The sequence below is a fragment of the Oxyura jamaicensis genome, chromosome 1, assembly GCF_011077185.1.
Source record: "Oxyura jamaicensis isolate SHBP4307 breed ruddy duck chromosome 1, BPBGC_Ojam_1.0, whole genome shotgun sequence".
In the NCBI taxonomy this organism is placed as follows: domain Eukaryota; kingdom Metazoa; phylum Chordata; class Aves; order Anseriformes; family Anatidae; genus Oxyura; species Oxyura jamaicensis.
In genome coordinates, this window is record NC_048893.1 from 57,735,230 (window position 1) to 57,755,078 (window position 19,849).

The window sequence follows — 19,849 nt, forward strand, 5'->3', positions numbered from 1 at the left end:
GTTCACAAAAATTCATAGTGTGCTGTCATTGTGTAATCTATTCTCAGAGTTACACACTAAGCCTTTAGCTGGAACTTTAACTTTCTATCTTCAGTAGTGACAACATCAATTAGGCTTATCCATTCATGGAAAGTCTACTGAAACTACCAATCAGATGTGAATTCATTCAAGTAATTTTATGGTGTGGATATTAGCAGAGACCACCAGTGCATTTCTCAACAGCAGCTATAGGAATAAAACTTTTTTCATATACCAAGCTTTTCTGGTAATGGACAGTAATCTGATTAAAAATAATAATAATAATAATAATAAAATCCACTTTGTGTGGCAATTTGCTCTTTCTTCCTGCTTTCCCCATACTGTATGATGAGCACTCCAAAAAACATTGGGAAAACTGATCAACCTAAACAGATAAATATGATTTTGTTGGTTAAGTCCATCCTAACTGTCCTTGACTTAACTTTTTTTTTCAGATAAAGGAACTGATAGTATATTACTGCTATATTGCCAGTATAGATTTAAAAGATTTTGATAAAGTATTCGTTTTGCTGGTTCTGTACAGTTTCAACAGATGGAAAGAGATGGCTAGGAAAACTAAGACCTAATTCTGTATCAACAGTAGAATTGTTTGTTTGTTTGTTTGTTTGTTTAGTGAAACAACTACAATCACAGAAATATTATAGCTGAAATAGGCAGTTGTAATCTGAAAGTCACATTGTCCTTATTTTGAGTCAGGCAGTTGAAATCTGAAAGTCACATTGTTCTTATTTCGAGTCAGTAGAGAAAATACACCTTTTCTTTGACCCACCTCTACCTCTTCAGTTTACATTATATCCTCATGCCATGCAGAAAGAGGAGTGAGTCATAATGCTATTTTAAACACTGCTTTGAATTCATTTTAGACACACTTGAACTCTAGTAATTTAGCTGATGGCTGTTTGATTTCAGTGCAGCCAGTGAGAAAGCAAGCAATCCAATGAACCCAAGTTCACAGAGATTACTGGAAAACAAAAACAAGGGTTTGGAAGGCCAGTGCTTTAACACGTAAAGAAATATATTGAATACTTCAAAAGATATAAAATTCTTAGAACTGTTGGACAGGCTTCTGTGTGTGAACTTTCCTGTCCAAGCAGCATTGCTAAATACCATGACTCCAGTCAGAAGGCTGACATCATGTTGTTGTGTAACTCATAACCTCATAACTCAAAGTCTCTTTCTAAAATGCATAATATGAGCCTTCAGAAACTTAAAACCTCAACAGTCAGATGTTAAATAGCGTACAATTTGAGAGATTTATTTGAAATACGAGCTCTTTATATTTTTTAGAAGAGAGAAAGAGAATGTAAAGCTTGTTAAGCCAACATTAACACTGGAACCTTGGAGTCAAACAGACAGGAATCACCAGTATAACTGATCATTTTAATGGACAACAATAAGATTGTGCTCTTACACTACAAGTAGGCCTAAGTGCACCTAAATGCACACAGAAACAAGCAGCACCAAGCTCCCAAAGTGCTGAGCAAATGGTATGAGTAAATGGCCAACTTAACCTAGTATACATTAGGCACCACCACCACAAACAATGGAGAACAGACACTGAGAATATCATCCTCCGCTCCTTTTCTTCAAACCTAAGCACCTTTCCAAAGCATCAAGAGCCTCTTTCTGCTGTCATTGCAGCAACAGAAATCACCTAATTCCGGTAGGCTACAGAAATTCCAGGGCAGAAGCTGTGCAGGGCAGCAGCAAATCACTGACTGGACAGAGTTTTCATTGCCAAGTGGCTGCTGATAAACAGACTTCAGTGCTGCCAGGTATTAGTAAAGTAAGCGACACGTTCTTTGCTTCCAGTGACATGTGGCAGGCGGTATCTGGTGTTACCCTAGCCTGTCCTTCTCGAACATCAGTATATTGGGACTGTTTTTCAGAGACACTCTGTTGAACTCATTGACCCTGTGTGTGACCACAGTCATCAGTGGAGGTGTTATGTAGCCACTGCCCTCTTGATGATCCACATAGGAGACCACTAACATTGTCTTTCTCTATGACACATAAATATATGAAATAAAGGCTTACTGTACCTCTAATGCTGCACAATATTCAATGAGTTTTGGGGCTATGCTTTCACAAGATAAGGGACAATGTGCCTCTTACAACACCATCACCTGGGAGAGGCGGAATTAGAGTTTCTTTAGCATGAACAAAAGGACCCGAATTTCTCTAGTGACAATAAATATTTCAACACTCGGCAATAATTGCTATGTAAAGTTCTGGACACAGATTACTTCCAGTATAAAACCTGCATTCACTTGATTTCTTCACGTTACGTAAGATGATCTTTTTGTTGCTAACCAATTTCTCCTAAGTAGAGAAAAATTATTTATCAATTTTGCACCCATAACAACAAGCAGTGAGATTTTGAAATGTCCAGGAGTATACTATTATGGTGAACATAGTCCCTTTCTGTGCAATCCATGAATCCAGAAGTAGGAATTCTGAATACTAAATGCCTAGTTGTTGTAAGCTCTCTCTCACCTTTTATATTTCAGAGGACAGATCAAGCACTCCTCTAGATAGGCAGCAGATAAAGAATAAAGCAGCTGGGAGGGCCATAGCTATTTCTAGCTCTAGCACTAGCTAACTCAAAAAACCTTGACCGAAGTATTTTATCTGTATTTGTCTTACTTTCACCATGTGTGAAAATGAGGCAATGATGTTTATTCACCTTTCAAATGTTTTAAAATCCACTGATTAAGGTAACCATTCAGATCCATCAAAGCACCAAAGCACTATTTTTTTAGACACTTAATATAACTCAATCACTAGAAGAGTTAAAATGTTAAGCAAAATGCCACATTACAGTGAAGGTAATAAATTTCAGGTAATAGTTTATCACACACATAGAAAGACAGTTCAGTAAATACAGTCAAAATATATCTGTTTACATAAGGGATAAAAATTGGCTGCTGCTTTCAAGTTAGAAGTTAATGTATGCCATACTACTGCAGAGAATCCCTGAAACCTTTTTTAAACAATACTGTAACAGTTACATAAAACTTAATGGCAAGTTAAGTAGATCACCCTAGCAGGCCCCACTGCCTACTGTAAGTATATGGCACACGGTTCATAGGCTACAGGAGACTGATTCTCCTACCCAAACAAGTCAAAACATAGCACTTCTAGGCACTGAAAGACTTTTTCTTGGATTTCAGCAGAAGCAGATGCGGGGCTGGCTACACAAAAAAACAAAAAGAGCATACTGAAAAAAGAATGGCAGCAAAAACATAAGCTAAGATTGCAATTTATCTGCAATCATCCCTGCCTTTCACCTTAACTCTAGCCTTCTAATATTACCCTTTTCATCTGAAGATCAGTGCAAAGCTTCAATAAATCGGAAGCTCATTTCTTCATGTGTGCTTCAGATTACTCTGCTAAGCAAATTGGTGTGGTGTTTCAATCTTCATTTTACTTCGGGGTGTAAATTCTGAGTCATCATCATTCAATTTTCTCCAGGCTTCCAGCTCGCATTTTCTGTTTTTCTTCCTGGATGTGTCATAACAACTGAACTGTACCACCCCAGTAAAATGGTAAAGCCCAGCAGACATCTGCCAGTGACAAAACAGTGTGCTGTCACTCTAATTCCCCACACATGCCACTTTCACACAACTTTCTTTGCATCCTCTCAATAAAGTGGTACAGCCTACTAAGCAATTTCTTTTCATTCTCCACAACATTCTGGTAACATCTCTAACACAGAGATGAGGCAATAAACCAGGATTTGCCTCAGCATAGAGCCCAGTTGCCTTGCATACTCTTTTCCTAGACCTGTTTCTGTCAATATTCCCAACAGGTTAACTTCCCTGAAGCCAGTGACTTCACTGTAAGTAGGCTATTTGTTAGATCTCGGTCAATATTGTGTTAATTAACTTTTGAAGGTATTATTTTTTTAGAATTGCAAATTTTTTATTTTTTATTTTTTTTTCAGAATTGCAAAATCATTTGAGAGTTTTACTCTTTTGAATTTTATAGAAACTCTGTTCAAAAGGTTTCAGTATTTCTGAAGGCAAGAATGATGGGGGGGGGAAAAAAAAAGAAAAAAAAAAACAATCTGAGCTTTGATATTTCCATTATTCAATTAAAGTAGTCAATACTGCAGTATATTTCTTTTAAAAGAAGTCACTGTACATAAGAATTACATGCAGAAGAAATGATGGGAAGAATTAGCAGTAAGAGAAAAGTGTATCAAGCAAGATAAAAAAAAAATATCTGAAAAGAGGTAACAAATGATGGATCAGAAGAAAATGTAAATTAAGACAGAGGGGCCTTTAAAAGTTACTATTAAAGTTCTGTATTTGGCAGCTACCTTACCTGAACTAGGACTTTGATTCCTTTGAGAGTGAATCATGTTTGAACCAGGTTTCAAGGACAGTTCTCTAACAAACGCACAGCACATGCAACTGCATCCAATTTTTCTTACGGGATCTGGGTTGGGCAGTGACTGCACTATGTACTACCAATTGCATGTCAGTGAATAGCTGTATAAGGATCAGTCTTGCAGTCCTGATTAGTGCAGACTGTGAAGCAGACTGTGAAGGATCTTTTTAGAAGTGCCCACACCAGTCCACCTAACCACAAAGTAGCTACATCTTGCTTAACTTTAATCTCAACACAGAACAAGAAAGAATGTTTTTAAGAGAAACCTCACCTCAACATCCAGATGGAGAAAAGTCTGTATCAGACTGCTGCTATAATTATGGTGGCAGTAACGAATGATGGCAGCCGTTCTAACAGAAGAGTTGCCAGATGATAATGCCTTGACATTATTATGAAAGAGGTATAAAAACAAAACTTCCTGCATTAGCCAAACTCTTCAGAGAATTGAACTGATAGATACTTGCACTGAATTGATAAATACCTATACCTATATCTATATACCTAACTCTACTGATAAGTAACTCAGAACCTTGGAAATCTGCAATTTTTAGGTGAATGAGAATGCAGAACCTAAGTGCATATATCTGAAACAGAGTTATTTTCTTATTGCTTCCTCCCCAAATTCCACTTTAACATCCTGGAAGTATAAGGGTTAATCAATGAAACAGACATACACTTCAAATAAGAAGAGGTTAATTTTTAATATCAGCATTCTTCTGATCTTATTGTCAGAAATTACGTATTGTCTTTAGTCACACTTTTCTTTCTCCCCTTCTTTACAAGAAGAAAAACAAAAACCTCAAAATCCGATCAAAAATGCACAATGTAAAAACTTTGAAACCCAGACCGTTAGGTTTGCTTAAATTATAACAACTTCAAAGTTGTAGAGATTAGCATCAGAAAGATTCGGGCAATCTGAGGTTTAGGTGTTGCTACCTGCTCCAACTATTAGTGTCACCAGCAACGTTATGGTGCCAAACAGTCATAATTTATATGCATGATTACCAGACTTCATCCTTAGCAGCGTTCTGCTGCTCCGTTGTTGAGAGTGTTGTGGGATATTTAGTTTGCTTTTGCAGAAGTATTCAGTTTTCAAACACTTACACGCTCTGTGTGCAATAAGACAGTATGAATTGTTCTTTAGGGACTGGGCTGCCCCTCACTGATTCCAGCTTGAGCCATACCAGATGCCATACCCAGAAGATCTAACCCTTACTTTTTTTTCTTCTACATCCACCAAGTATAATTTTATATAATTGTCTCAGAACACTGAGAAATAATGAACAAATGGTCCATGAAGAAATCTGGAAAGGTTTCAGCAATTTTTCTTAGGAAATGAATCAAAATGAATCTAAGCAAGATATGGGACATCGTGCAACAATGTCTAGTTTCTTTGGAATAAAAGGAAAGAACAAGTGTCCTATCACTGATACTTTATTATCCATTTTATCATTCATTCAGCCAGTATGGTGTCTAAAGTGAAAAATTACAATGTGAAATAATAAATTAAGAATGTCTGTTCTATTAGGAAACAAATATAGTACTCAGTAATTGCTACCAGGTTCAACATTGAAATGTTAATATGTATGAATTTTTAAAGACTTCTTAGCAATTTTACAGCATATTAGTTTGAAACATTGTGGATACTTGCCAGATGTGATACAGAGGTATGGTAGCACAGTAACAGAGAGTGTATTTATCCTTAGATCACCCCTCTCTGCTTCTCTCAAACCAAAGAGAAATGATTTCTGAATTTCCTAATGATCTTGCAAGATAAAACATTGAAAGTTGGTAGATCCAGAAATTATGATATTAACAGGAGCATTATATTTTTTAATTCTAGTGCTAAGAACATAAACCTTTCCTAAGTCCTACTTATCAGTACAGTGACGTCATCCTGGAGTAGGGAAAAGGATAATCTTCCTTGTTGCTGCTGTAATTGAAGAATGGCAAGGAGTCCTGTTAAATATACCACTCGTGCATATTTTATATTTCATTACATCTAGTCCTTTTTTTTACACATCCATAAGGTGGATTTTAAGCCATATACTGTTTCCTGTATTTCTAGTATCTTTTCTCTCAACAATAACAGTGACTTGTTCCAAGCATTTTTTAGCGCTTCCTCTCTGCTATTTGCCTTCACTCCACCAGCTGTTACTCCAGTGACATTTCCCAAGCACGAAGCTGACAAAGAACAGGGTAGAGCTTAAGTGCTTAAGCTGTGGAGATCAGTAGCAGTATTTTAAAATATCAACATAACTCCGTGTTTGGGGAACAATTTCTGGTATAATTACTTGAATGGACAACAGTGTTTACCACACAAGCAGTTGCACAGACTATGGTTCTGTTATTTCAAAAGCTCATAAAAGGTTACCGAACTATACCACATTGATATATTTTGTCTGTACATTTGATGATTTTCCACCATAATATTTAATTTAAACTAGAAATTAAGAAAGCCTAGCCTGATTAATAATAAGGGATTTCTGCATAGACTATTAAGAAGCTATTAATAATGCAGAAAGGAGGTCAAAGGACAGTATGCAGGACAGGTATTTGAGAAGCGTTTTACTTCCTGATTTGCAAATACACCCTACCAACTCATTTTTCAAATTCCAGAACTATATTTACAAATCAAAATGATCTGAATGATCCAATCTAAAAAGGAGGATTTATCACAGGGGGATGCCTTCCTCTAACAGTTCAGCTTTCTTCTCACTCTCTATTTCTTGTCTGTTACTTGAGCGACTGCAGTAAAAGATCCAAACACTGACAGGGAAACTATTGTAAGGTGCAGTGGTGGCGCAAGCGTTTACTTCAGTGTGTAAAAGTACTGGTTCCACTACTTGAATTACAGTAACTCTGCCACTCAAACAATAGAAAGACAAGTTGATGTGATTTTCAATAGCCTCCAGAAATCTTACTTAGTGAACATGATGCTAGGAAACATTCAAGACAAGATTTCCAGTTTGCCAGCTGGCTTGAATATGGCATTTACCATTCCCATCTGAACCTATAAATGGAACAGGGAGGGAATCCTGACTCCCCTTTGCTCAGCAGTATCTCACTAGTGTTTCTTGTCTGAACACCTCTGTGGTGAGGAGGATAAGGGGGGAGTTTCAACAGGCCACTCTCACACTACTCATAAGGCCGCAGTGTCTGTGCAGCGCAGGCACAGCCTTATACTGGGCCTTCACCTTCCCTTTTCCTTTGTCCTTCTTCCTTTTCTCTTTCTCCTTCTCTGTCCCCTTCCCTTTGCAGCCGTCCCTCTGTCCCCGTCCCTTTGCAGCCACGGGTGGCGGCTACCGGAGCCCCCTACCGCCACCGGACCGCCCGGCCCTGCCGCCCGGGACTGGCCGCAAGGCCTCTGCCAACCTCTGGCCTTCCAGCCTCACACGAGGGCCTGCAGGCACAATGAGTGTGAAATCTCCTGGCCCTTAACGTTTAGGGACCAGAGGTTTACATGGCCAAAGCTAGCCTAAGTGAAATAATACAAAACCTTGAGAACAATGCAGAAGTAAACAATGGTCCCTGTCAGTTCAATATTTTGCTTTGATTTTTCATTACACTTTCACATTAAGAACAATTTTCACAATGCATTTGAAGGATAGGAAGACTTTTTATTGGTCCTCAATACTAGGGTAAATTTTATCTCTTCTGTGCCAATCACACAAATCTTTGGGAGGTCTAACCAGTGCGCTCTAGGTATAATTAATACCCAGGAAATACCAGTGATCCGATCTATCGGCTAGCGATACTACTCCATTACAACAGCTCCATCTCTCTATCATATATGACATAGAAACAATTCTTATATATGTCACTGCAGCATGTAATTCATGCAATATTCTCATGTTATATACAGCTGAAAACAGCCATTGGCTAAACAGCCAATGGCTAAAAAGCCATTACTGGGGCAACACACACCACAGTAGTACCAGTGGTATTCTATGTAAAAGCTGCATAGCAACTGCTGGCAAAAGATCAGAGTCATGCACACAACAAAAGACAGACAATTAGAGAGAGAGATTCAGTCTTGTCCAGGTCAATACTATACAGCTATTTCCTGCACCAGACTTTTGGTTTATACTTTGTGTCAGGAAGATTAGGAACAAAAACAAAAACAAAAACAAAAACAAAAAAACACAAAAACAAACAACAACAAAAAAAACAGCAAGGATGACGCTTATGTTCATTGTATTTCATTGTCACTAATTCTAAATGTGATACATGTTTAAATTTATCTATTCTACAAAAAAATTGCTTTAAAGTTGTATAGAGAAAACTTTATGCAGTAGTTTATTTTTGTAGTTTTAATCTTTAGAGTGATCACAGTTGACTGCATAGCAGTTTTATGATGCTGGATGGAAAGTTAAAACAATTATGAAGTTTAAATTGATAACAACTTATTTAATGACCTGCTGTCGAAATGCTAGAGGCATAAACAAAGATACCTAGAATGCTGGAATGAATTTAGGAAATTCATTAGAAAAGTTATTAAGTGATACTACAAAGAAGATGAGATGGAATGTATGAGAAGCATAAGCAAATGACAGATGAGGAGAGATTGCAAATAATTAAGCAAAATCACAAGAGATGCAGTTTAGACAATCATTTAGAAGCTGAGGAGAGAAAACAGACTCATTTTAGACAAATGTAACTGTGAAATTGACTTCATTTTACTTCCAATTATGCTTTTATCCTGGATGCTAACCTGAAACTTTTCTGAGTTTCACAAATGAGGAGAATGAGATCTGCAGAATTAGTGTCATCCTGGTTAAGGCCCTTCAGCTGGAAATCTCACAGGAACAGCCGTTCTCACTAAACTTGCTGAACTTCTCTTCTCTCTTCAAGCCAGGCTGCACAGCCTCTTTAGGTTATTTCAGCACCTCCTTTTCTGGCTAGGAAAAAGGAGTTCAGAGGAATGTAAAATGAAAAACAAGGGGAAAAAATTAATCCAACTTTCCCAAACCACAGAAAACTTTCATTTAGTATACGTTTTGACCAAAGTTTCTGTGAGAGCAACAGTCGTATTTTATCCAAAAATTACTCTGAATGGAAAGAACTCTAAGCAGTTTTGATACTAAATGACTAAGAGAGAGAAACACCATGCTGTCAGCCTCTGCATCCACACTCTGAGTGTATAAATGTTAAAAGTGCAGGAGATTGCAAGTATTATCACAATTATGCAATAGTGATTTCAGGAGGCACAGTCAGAGGTAACATGTATTACAGACCATGAAATTTGAGTGCCTAATGATAAAAAATAATTTGAATATGTTATTAAAAAATAAGAAAGCTTTCTAACTGTGTGTTTGTTACAGTTGAAAATGACTTAACCTCCTCTGGACACTAGCCCATTCCTTTAGTTGTAAGAAATTAGACAGAAAAAGCAAACAAGATATTACAGGGACTACATTTGTTGGTGTGGAAGTATTGTTTCTAGCTATTTGATTTGGTTTATATATATCAATACCAGATTTAATTGTAGAACTAATTGTAGAACTAACTGCAGTTAACTACTTAAGAAGAGTTGTTTGAAAATATGATCTTATTAAGTCAAGTTTTGGGTACCAACAGTGTACGTCTGAAATCCAATTTGCTGTGCACTGCTTGACTCTTAATGTCATGTTTGAATACTAGATTATTAATTTCAAATACAGCTAATAACTTGCAAATGCAAAATTAAATATCTAAAGACTAAACAAAAATATTTGAAAAGGCCTTAATACTGATGTCTATGTCCAAGAAATATCTTCAGGCACAACTCAAAATCTATGCTTTCAGAGAATCAACAACATTTTTCAAAATCCTTCATGCTTTGAGATTTAGAAGCGTTTTAAAGAACTATAGGTGTTAAATGTTTGAGAATTAAAAATGGCTGTAATTTCTAATGAACAATACAGGAATAAAAAATTCTTTAGAAATATACTTCATGACAATCACTTGATTCTACTTTTTCATTTTCTGTGATACCATATAGGCCCCCCACTGGCCAAGACAGCATAAAAGTTTTGTGGGTTTTTGTATGTTATTTTTTTCCAAGAAAACCATAGCTTCTGAACAGAAATATGCTCAACATGATGAAGTGGACATAATCACTGGCCACGTTGGGAAGAATGATTCTGTAGACTGAAGCACACCTAAAAAAGTTAACATTTACAGAGTCACTACTAAGCTTACATATTAGTATAATAATAAGATAAATTAAAAAGACTACACCATTGTAAGCATGCTTATTCACCCCACTTATTTTCTGCTGAACTTGATCCCTCTATTTAACCCAGAGAACAGAGAAACAAAAGAACAGCAAAACTACCAAAGAGAAGCCATTGAGAAACATCTTAAACTGATGTTGATGTTTCGATCATTAATCAAGTCAAAACTAGTTGGAAAGATAATAGTTGAAGGGAATAATTTTCATTACTTAGAAAAAATTCTCTTTCAATGGAAACGAACTTTTAAAATCTTTGAACTTCCCTTAAAAAGCCATAGAAACTTAGCAAGTGAAATCTTTAAAAAAATCTTCCTAGAAAACCACATTCCCTTTTAAAAATTGTGTCTGGATAAAGCATTGTCAGCCCTGTAAAAATAGGATTACTGCCTGTTTGCTTCATATAAAACTTTACTGCCTATAAGCCCTGCTATCTTCAATGATCCTACAGAAACTGTAGTTTTGGTATATAAGGTGCTATCCTGGAACCAATTTCAGCCTGCACTATATCAGCATTACTTTGATTATGATCTCCCTGCATGTCTTCAGTAATAAGAAGGTGTGCTTGGTTGTCAAGGAGAATAAGAGTAGCTTCATTTATTATTCAGCACTGGCTTCTTTATGTCCCTGTCACTGGAACTTATCCTCCTAGCTCCTATTGCAGTATTAAATCACTAACGAATGGAGCTACAAGTGGTAGAAAACCAGTACAAGTGAAAGGTGAATCAAGCATAGCAGTATATTTCAGCTAGATTTAGCTAGCTGTTGTTTCCAGATAAAACTCACTGTCCCTCTCTCACCCCAGTGACTTCATCCTCACTCCCTAATAACTATGTACTTCACTGGAAAGTTTAACTTTTTCTTTTATCTCATTAGACAAGTTTAACAGGAGCATCATGACCTCAAAGGAATGCTTTCTTTCAAGATTAGATTTTTACATGACCGAACAAGTCAAAAGTAAGGTTAATGGAAGACAGGTATATGGTTAAGACATTGGCCTAGTGCTTAAATTGATGTAGGTTCAGTTCCTGGCACTGTCACAGCCTTCTCCTGTGCAAATAATTGATAGCTAGATTCCATAAATATTCCTGAAACTAAGTAGTATATTTCTCTGCAAAGAGCTCTTTTTATTTAGGATAAAGTACTGTTTAACATCAGTGAAGATAAAAGAATCTGACTCTTAATCTTTCTGTCTTAATTCCCCTTCAGAATGCAGTGGTTAATTTGTCCTTGTTAATCAGGAATCTTGAAATTCAACCTTCATGAGTAGAAGTATCCCAATAGCCCAAAAGTAGCAGATAATTAGATATAAGATTTCACATTTGCAATGTTGGCCACAAGAAAACTACATGCTTAACTTTGATAAAAAACGTCATCTTACCTTTGCTTATTTTTTTTTTAAGTAATTAATGCTTCTGGCTTCTAGAGAAAAGTTCAATTACTGAAATTCTAAACAAGACTCAGACAATACTTTTCAAATTACTGCACAAGTACAAATCTGAATCTTGATTATTTCTTATTCTCAATTACTGCATAGAGTAGTGTACGAGGTTGGATGCTTCTTGGTGACAAAGCCCTTCACAATGATATGAGATCTCAGTAAACAGAGCCTATAGCTCCAGAACTTAGCACATATTGGAGTAAATCTGCTGAAGTTAACTGTATTAGACAAATACAAACCTAGCGTGAGTGAGAAGTGAGCCATGCCCTTCCTAGTGTCTTCTTTCTCCCTCCTTTCTGGTGTCATATTGTTTCTAATGAAGGAAAGAAAAATGTCAACATCTGTCTCTATAATAGATTAGATAACAGTGGCCTCCTCCTAATTGCTTATACCCTGGAAGGACTACTGTCATATAAGTAGAAATAGAAATTGTAATGTGTGACAATAGCTGCACCCATGGATATGGTGAAAGATGGAGAGGAGATATTTAATTTCAGTGTTATGCAAGAGCCATTCAAACCTTTTCCCTCTAACTAGGTTGATGCAGGAATAAGAGTGCCATGTTTGTCATTTGTTATTTGCTTTCATTTCCCAGAATACAGCTGAGAACAAGTACCTTGATAAAATCCTGGTTACACACTGCAAAACATTGTTTTGTTTGTCATGCAGTCAGTAGGATTAACTCCAGGAAACAGTCATTCAGTTTCACGTTGTACATCAGGATTCTTTTGTTCTTACCTCCTTCAAGGAATCACATCACATCCACTCCAGGCAAATTTCTCCAGATGCCACTAAGATGAACTGACCTGTAAGGCTGGAAGACAAAGCAAGCAATTGTTCATTATCAGCTTGATGCCAAGCCCACTAGGGGCAGTGGAAGTCTTTCATTGATTTAATAGATTTTGGATCAGGTTCTATATAAGTAGCTTCTGGCACCTGATTCATAATCCTGGCTGCACTTAAAGATTTCCCAGTGACTTCACTGATGCTAGGATTTCACCCAATTACACTTTTTTGCATTTTTATTCATTTGACATTCCAAATAAATCAGAATTTTACATTGGCTATGAGAAAAGAAAGCCATGGAAGGTCATAGCATGATTGATCATCCTTCTACCACACACAAAGGTAAGCAGTAATTATTTATTGTGAGAGCATATACAAGAAAAAGAAAGAACGTGTGCTCATTATGGATGGTTGACTGTATTATCATTGTCCTCCTGGATGCACTATAGTGGGAAATATCCAAATGTAGCAATGACCTACTGGTTTCTAATTATCTTGTCCTAAACCTCGATAAACCTGCCCATTCTTGCAGTAGTGAATTTCTGTCCAGCAAAGCATTTCCATTGCCAAAGTATATATTTTTTGGCAGCATCTGGCACTTTCCAGCCCTGGAATCTGACGTAGGCTTGTAAATTGTGCTAGGTTGGCAAGGTTTTCACCCTCTAGAGCACTGAATTGGTGTAAAATAATACATTATATTGTTTCCCACTCTTTCTGCTCTTTTTTTTTTTTTTTTTCCTCAAAAGAATTCTAAACTCTAAAATTTCCATTTCATATCCCAGTGCAATATTCAAAAAACTATAGGTCTTTCTCTTCACACGTTGCAACTGGCTTAGGACCTACTGTGTGAAGGAAGCATAATGGCTCTATCACGTTTAGTGTGCTTAATGGTGGCCTCCAAAGCAGCAGTTCCATAAAGAGGGCAAAGCACAGTGCAGCTGCATGTGAGAGTAAATTGTTACAAGTGCTGTGCTTTGGAAATAAGTTTAGGGAAAGAGGATTTTTATTTTTATTTTTCAATTTAATATACAATGAAGAAAAAAATGGTTCTGAAAGAGTATTTCTAAAGGAAAAATCAACCTTCTTCTACTGTGTAACAGACTACCTGGTAAAACTAGACACACAAATTTAAAATTAAGACACCTTTTGGGATAAATCTAAAATTGGTTGGCTAAAGTGAAATACTTGTTTTACTCGCTACTTGGAATGTTAAAGAGTTTTCATTTTTTCATAAGATGCAGCTTATAAATGTTAATTACTCAGGGAAAATTCTCCTCAAGTAATTAAGTCAAGACTTAATAGATTTCTCTAATAGAGGAGTATTAATTGAGTGCCTATGCTTTGCCTGTCTTACTTGCCTAGTATTTTAAAGGACAAGGACCTTAACAGCAAGCAAAGATCTTCTTGCCTTCTTGACTCAGTAGTTAGTGCAATCCAGTATTCTACCAAGCAGTAGCTCTCTTGCAATATCTCACTATTAACAAGTGCATATGCTTTCATAAAGATTTGACTTGTGCATACTGATAAAGCTTATCCTCTATTCTCATGCATATTAAATTAGACTTCAGAGCTAGATCATCCATTCATTGAGCATTTATAAATGCTAATATATGCTTATTTTGATGAATACAAACAAAAATCAGTCTAAGCATAATTATTTTTTTGGCACTGACAAAACATTGAAGGAAAATGGAAGATAAATATTAAATATTGTAGCTTCAAAATACATGCAACTTATTTACATGAAAATCAGATTGCCTACTTTGCAAAGTTGAAATCATAAGGTATTTCTGTTAAGGGACTTTACAACAGGTCCTAACATTTGTTTTTTGCTTGTTTCTATGTTTGTTTCAATACCTCATAGAAGTATCAAAAAAAAGGCATTTGCCGCTGATTGAACATTGACTCATAATTTTCCAAATACTGATTCGAAATTCCAGAGTACTCTCAAGAAGTATTCCTGATATAATATTAAATCATTTGTCTAAGATCGTGAGGAGATTAAAACTGATATCAACACACATATTTTGCATACACATTTATTTATAATGCACAAATAGGGAAGGATATTAGCCTTACTGTACAAAACATCATCAAAGAGGCATGGAGATGCATGATTAAATGGCAGACTGGATGGAATGCTTTTCAGAACAAATATGGCTCATATTTAATTGCTAAAATGGAAATGGAAATGGATTCATACTCCACCAGCAGCATATTTTGTTATTTAGGACAAATCACTTGCAATGGAAATCATCTCGTTTGACTTCAGTTATCTAGAGGTTGTATGTATACTCTAAGAGAAGATCAGGGAGCTTTATCTCTAGTCAAAGAAAGAACAGTCTTTCAGAGGTCAATTATTTTTGAGTAATGCATCCAAAACAGACGAAGCCATTCAGACACACCTGCCTGTTGACTATCTTAAACTACACCCCTAATTTTCAGACAGTGAAACTGGTTAAAATGAATGGCAAATCTCAGCATTTCTAGTCTTATTTGCCACCAAAAGGCTGACACTACATGGAACTCAAAAATACTTCAAGCCACCAGCTCCCAGCCTGGATCCAGTGCACACGATGTTGTAGTTCTACATTGCAATATAGCAGTAGAGATCCTCATCCTTGTTCAGACATGGACAAATTCTCTCTGGCTGACCTACTGCCCCTCAGAATGCCTACATACATACAGATACTGTAGGCTACAAATTGGACATACTGGTAAATGAGAAAAAGAGTTTGTCATCACACCACTTTGGAGGATCACTCGCAGAAATACCCCAAAACCACTGTCAGTGCTTCAAAATTATACAAATTATATTACCCTGATATTTTATAAGAAACATGTCAAGTTTCCCTGGTCAAAAAAGAAAATCCTTACAAGATAGCCATACACTAGCAGGTCAATAGCCTTTCATGTTACTTTAAAAGCTGCAGTTATAACTGAAAGTTGACTCTATTAGTAGGTTAGGAATATGGTTCACTGTTTTTCAGATTTATTATATTTTTCTGAATTACAGTCTAAACAGTATTCTTGAGTCCTACTCCTGGGCTGAAAAAGACACTATGTACAGCATATATAAAGAGTCACATAAAACCTCAAGGACACCATACCACAGTTCTTTCTAGAGTCCTCTAAAAATAGATTCGTTTTGTGTTTATTCTGGGCTGTTTCTCATGTCATTTCCTCATGCTAGTGTTACAACAGTAGATTTTAATTCTCTAAAGAATGTCTAGGTAGTTTGACAATTGAAACTTTTATAGTCCACCTACACCAGTGCTTCTAACATTGAGGCCGTCAGTCTAGCAGAAGCAATGGTAGCATCAATGAAATATTTGGGGTTGTGGGGTGGGAAGGAAACAAAGAAATCAAGCATAAACCAGCCCTACTGAATTACTCCATTGGCTTTGCATTATTTAAAGGGAAGTGCTGTTACTACAGAAGCCAGCTGTTTAACTATTGGAATTCTGGAACTTGGCCTGCTTTCAGTGAACTTCAGAACAGTGTGACTAAACTTTGTATCTGCTTGTAGCACATGGAAAGAAACATTCACATATTTGGTACAGTAGATTAAATGAGAGCCAAAAATTCTATTAAGTAAACTTTGACCTACATGATATGAGACCTCTTTTGAGCCTGCAACTGACAAAAAAGGAAAGAAACCTCCAAGGAAATCAGTGTACATCAGCAAAAAGGAATGCCTAGGACTGTTATATGTCCACAGGCAGCACTTTGAAGGTTGAGTAAATATAAGGAACTTTTTGATAACAGCTGGAAGGCAGCACTGAAACTGTGTCAGAAGGATGAGAATGAGCTAAATGGGTGCCCAGTGTATTGACACAGACAGATCAGTCAGTATTTTAAGGCAATATCATCAAAAATTAAGGAATAGAATACTGATATAAAATATGCAGAACACACAGCTGTTTATTTACTCATATGGATTTTGGTCTACAGATTTAACTTAAGCTCTTAGTTAAATTAGCCCGTGTTGGAGAGCACTCAACCATGTTCTTAATGTTGAATATGTGCTTTAGCCCAACTGACTGTGCAGGAGCTTGAACATTTCCTTAGATCTGCATACATACTTTGGTAATGATCAGCTGGAACCATTTTGATCCTGTAGTCCTTCAAGAAGAAGATGAGTGGAGTACCAATAATAATTGCAGAAGTGATAGTAATTCCTTGTAATTCTTTATCTCATCTTTGCCTGTGGTAATGATATACACAGCAGCCCGTAAGAGGACAGCAGTAATTTCAAATTAATTGATCTTAAATTAATGTAGGCATTAGACACTTCTCAAAAGTACAGCCCAGAATAATGATTACTGAAAAAGTCACTTTTTCCTATTAATTTCTATTCACTTTCTTTACCTGCTATACAGCACTTCAGCTAATGTTTCTATTTCCTACAGAATTTAAGGATACTTGATTAGGTAGGTCTTTCAAAAACCTTAGGAAAACTTTTTAAGGGGAAATTTAAATAACATCCTTTAACTTTACAATACTTATGTTATTATTTTAATGAAGGATGAGTAGCTAGTATGCCATGCAATACATTAATATTTCAGTCTATAAATAAATGCTGTTTCATTGCTGACCACATCACTGATGTGTTAGTGACTTAATTCCAAAGTCATTACATTTTCCGTACAGGTTTTTAAAACTGCTATAGGCCATTATATCCTGCTTCATAAATTTAACATTCTGTCCTAAAGAAAAACAGCTTCTACATGTCTTTGGTCTGTCTAAAGTAAAAATAATTTTGAAATACGCTGAAATTTTACCTGAAAGATTCTAAAATTCAGGATTTGCATTAACTATTTAAACATAAAATTATACAGAAGGAATGTTGCTATTGATTACTAAATAAGGCAGGTAATGCTTCATGGGCTATTCAAGGTATTTTGTCAACTTTTTAAACAGTTGCATTCAGATGCTGAAGGGTAAAATAAATTGCATATGATCACACAAGTCAGTAGCTAGATGTGAATAAAACTTAAGACTTTTTAAAGTTTGGAAATATAGATGGGAAGACATGATACACAAATGAATGAGATATATTATCAAAGCTACAGTACATGGCTCTACTTCATGTATAGTCAAATCAAATGTATTGCTGTGAAAATGACCGTATTTACTAGAAGGTCATAGATTTCACAACACAAACAATACTGATACACTCATAGAATGCTATATATTCCATTGGATATTTTTTTTTAATGCCTTCAGTAAAAAAAAAAAAAAAAAGAAAAAAAGAAAAAGAATACATCAGAATATATAACTGAGCAAAATTTAAAATGGCAAAACACAGGTAAAGTTGTGTAAGTATAGGCTTGGCATGGACAAATTGGAAAGAACTACTGATTTCTCCCCCCTGGTAGACATGAGAGTGGTTCGGGAGTGTCTGAGTGGCCTCAATGCACACAAACCCATAGGTCCCGAAGGGATGTATACGCATGTGCTGAGGGAGCTGGCAATCGTTGTCGCCGAGCCGCTCCCTATCATCTTTGAAAGGTCCTAGAGAATGAGTGAGGTGCCTGAAGACTGGAGGATAGCCAATGTCACTCTGGTCTTCAAGAAGGGCAGGAAAGAGGATCTGGGAAATTACAGGCCAGTCAGTCTCACCTCTGTCCCTGGAAAGGTGTTAGAGCAGCTTGTTCTGGATGCCATCTCCAAGCAATTGGAAGAGAAGAATTATGAGTAGTCAGCATGGATTCACCAAGGGGAAGTCGTGCTCGACCAAACTCGTTGCTTTCTATGATGGCATCACCAGCTGGGTAGATGGGGGGAGAGCAGTGGATATCATCTACCTTGACTTTAGCAAGGCTTTCGATACTGTCTCCCATGACATCCCACTAGCAAAGCTGAGAAAGTGAGGGATAGAGGAGTGGAGAGCAAGGTGGGTTGAGAACTGGCTGACTGGCCAAGCTCAGAGGGTGGTGATCAGTGGTGCAGAGTCCAGCTGGAGACCTGTGACTAGTGGTGTTCCCCAGGCATCGGTGATGGGTCCGGTCTTGTTCAACATCTTCATTGACATCATTGATGAGGGAATAGTGTCTGTCCTCAGCAAGTACACTGACGACACAAAGCTGGGAGGAGTGGCTGACACGCCAGAAGGCTGTGCTGCCATTCAGCAAGACCTGGACTGGCCGGAGAGATGGGCAGGAAGAAACCAAATGCGGTTTAATAAGAGCAAGTGTAGAGTCCTGCACCTGGGAAGGAACAACCAGAAGTATCAGTACAGGCTGGGGGATGACCTGCTGGAGAGGAGCTCTGAGGAGAAGGACCTAGGGGTCCTGGTGGACTACAGGTTGGCCGTGAGCCAGCAGTGTGCCCTTGTGGCCAGGAGGGCCAATGGGATCCTGGTGTGCATTAAAAGGAGTGTGGCCAGCAGGTCAAGGGAGGTGAACCTCCCCCTCTACTCTGCCCTGGCCAGGCCTCACCTGGAGTGCTGTGTCCAGTTCTGGGCTCCCCAGTACTAAAAAGACAGGGATCTCCTGGAAAGAGTGCAGCAGAGGGCCACAAAGATGATACAAGGCCTGGAGTGTCTTCCCTATGAGGACAAGCTGAGAGACCTGGGTCTGTTCAGCCTGGAGAAGAGGAGACTGAGAGGGGATCTCATCAATGTCTATAAGTATCTGAGGGGTGGGAGACAGAAGGATGTAGCTAACCTCTTCTCAGTGGTTTGTGGGGATAGGACAAGGGGCAATGGCTACAAGATAGAACACAGGAAGTTCTGCACCGACATGCGAAAGAACGTCTTCATGGTGAGGGTGACGGAGCACTGGAACAGCTGCCTAGAGAGGTTGTGGAGTCTCCTTCTCTGGAGATATTCAAGGCCCGTCTGGATGCCTACCTGGGCAGCCTGCTCTGAGGAACCTGCTTTGCAGGGGGGTTGGACCCGATGATCTTTCAAGGTCCCTTCCAACCCCTACATTTCTCTGATTCTGTGATTCTGTGATTCTGTGGTTACT

The 19,849-nt window shown here is 37.5% G+C and overlaps 1 protein-coding gene and 1 long non-coding RNA gene across 3 annotated transcripts in view; one reads left to right on the plus strand and one right to left on the minus strand.

Moving 5' to 3' along the window:
• The window catches only part of IGF1 (insulin like growth factor 1), a 49,358-nt gene that overhangs the window by 16,836 nt on the left and 12,673 nt on the right, over positions 1-19,849 (plus strand). The gene's annotated exons all lie outside the window — the stretch shown is intronic.
• The window catches only part of LOC118175518, a 29,837-nt gene continuing 18,703 nt past the window's right edge, over positions 8,716-19,849 (minus strand). The window contains exons 2-5 of one of the 2 annotated variants that reach the window (XR_004755001.1): positions 16,961-17,082; positions 12,828-12,895; positions 12,329-12,402; positions 8,716-9,335 (exon numbers count right to left, since the gene is read on the minus strand). This is a non-coding gene — a long non-coding RNA (uncharacterized LOC118175518). The remainder of the gene's footprint in view (positions 9,336-12,328; positions 12,403-12,827; positions 12,896-16,960; positions 17,083-19,849) is intronic. The other variant, XR_004755002.1, reaches the window with a different exon arrangement.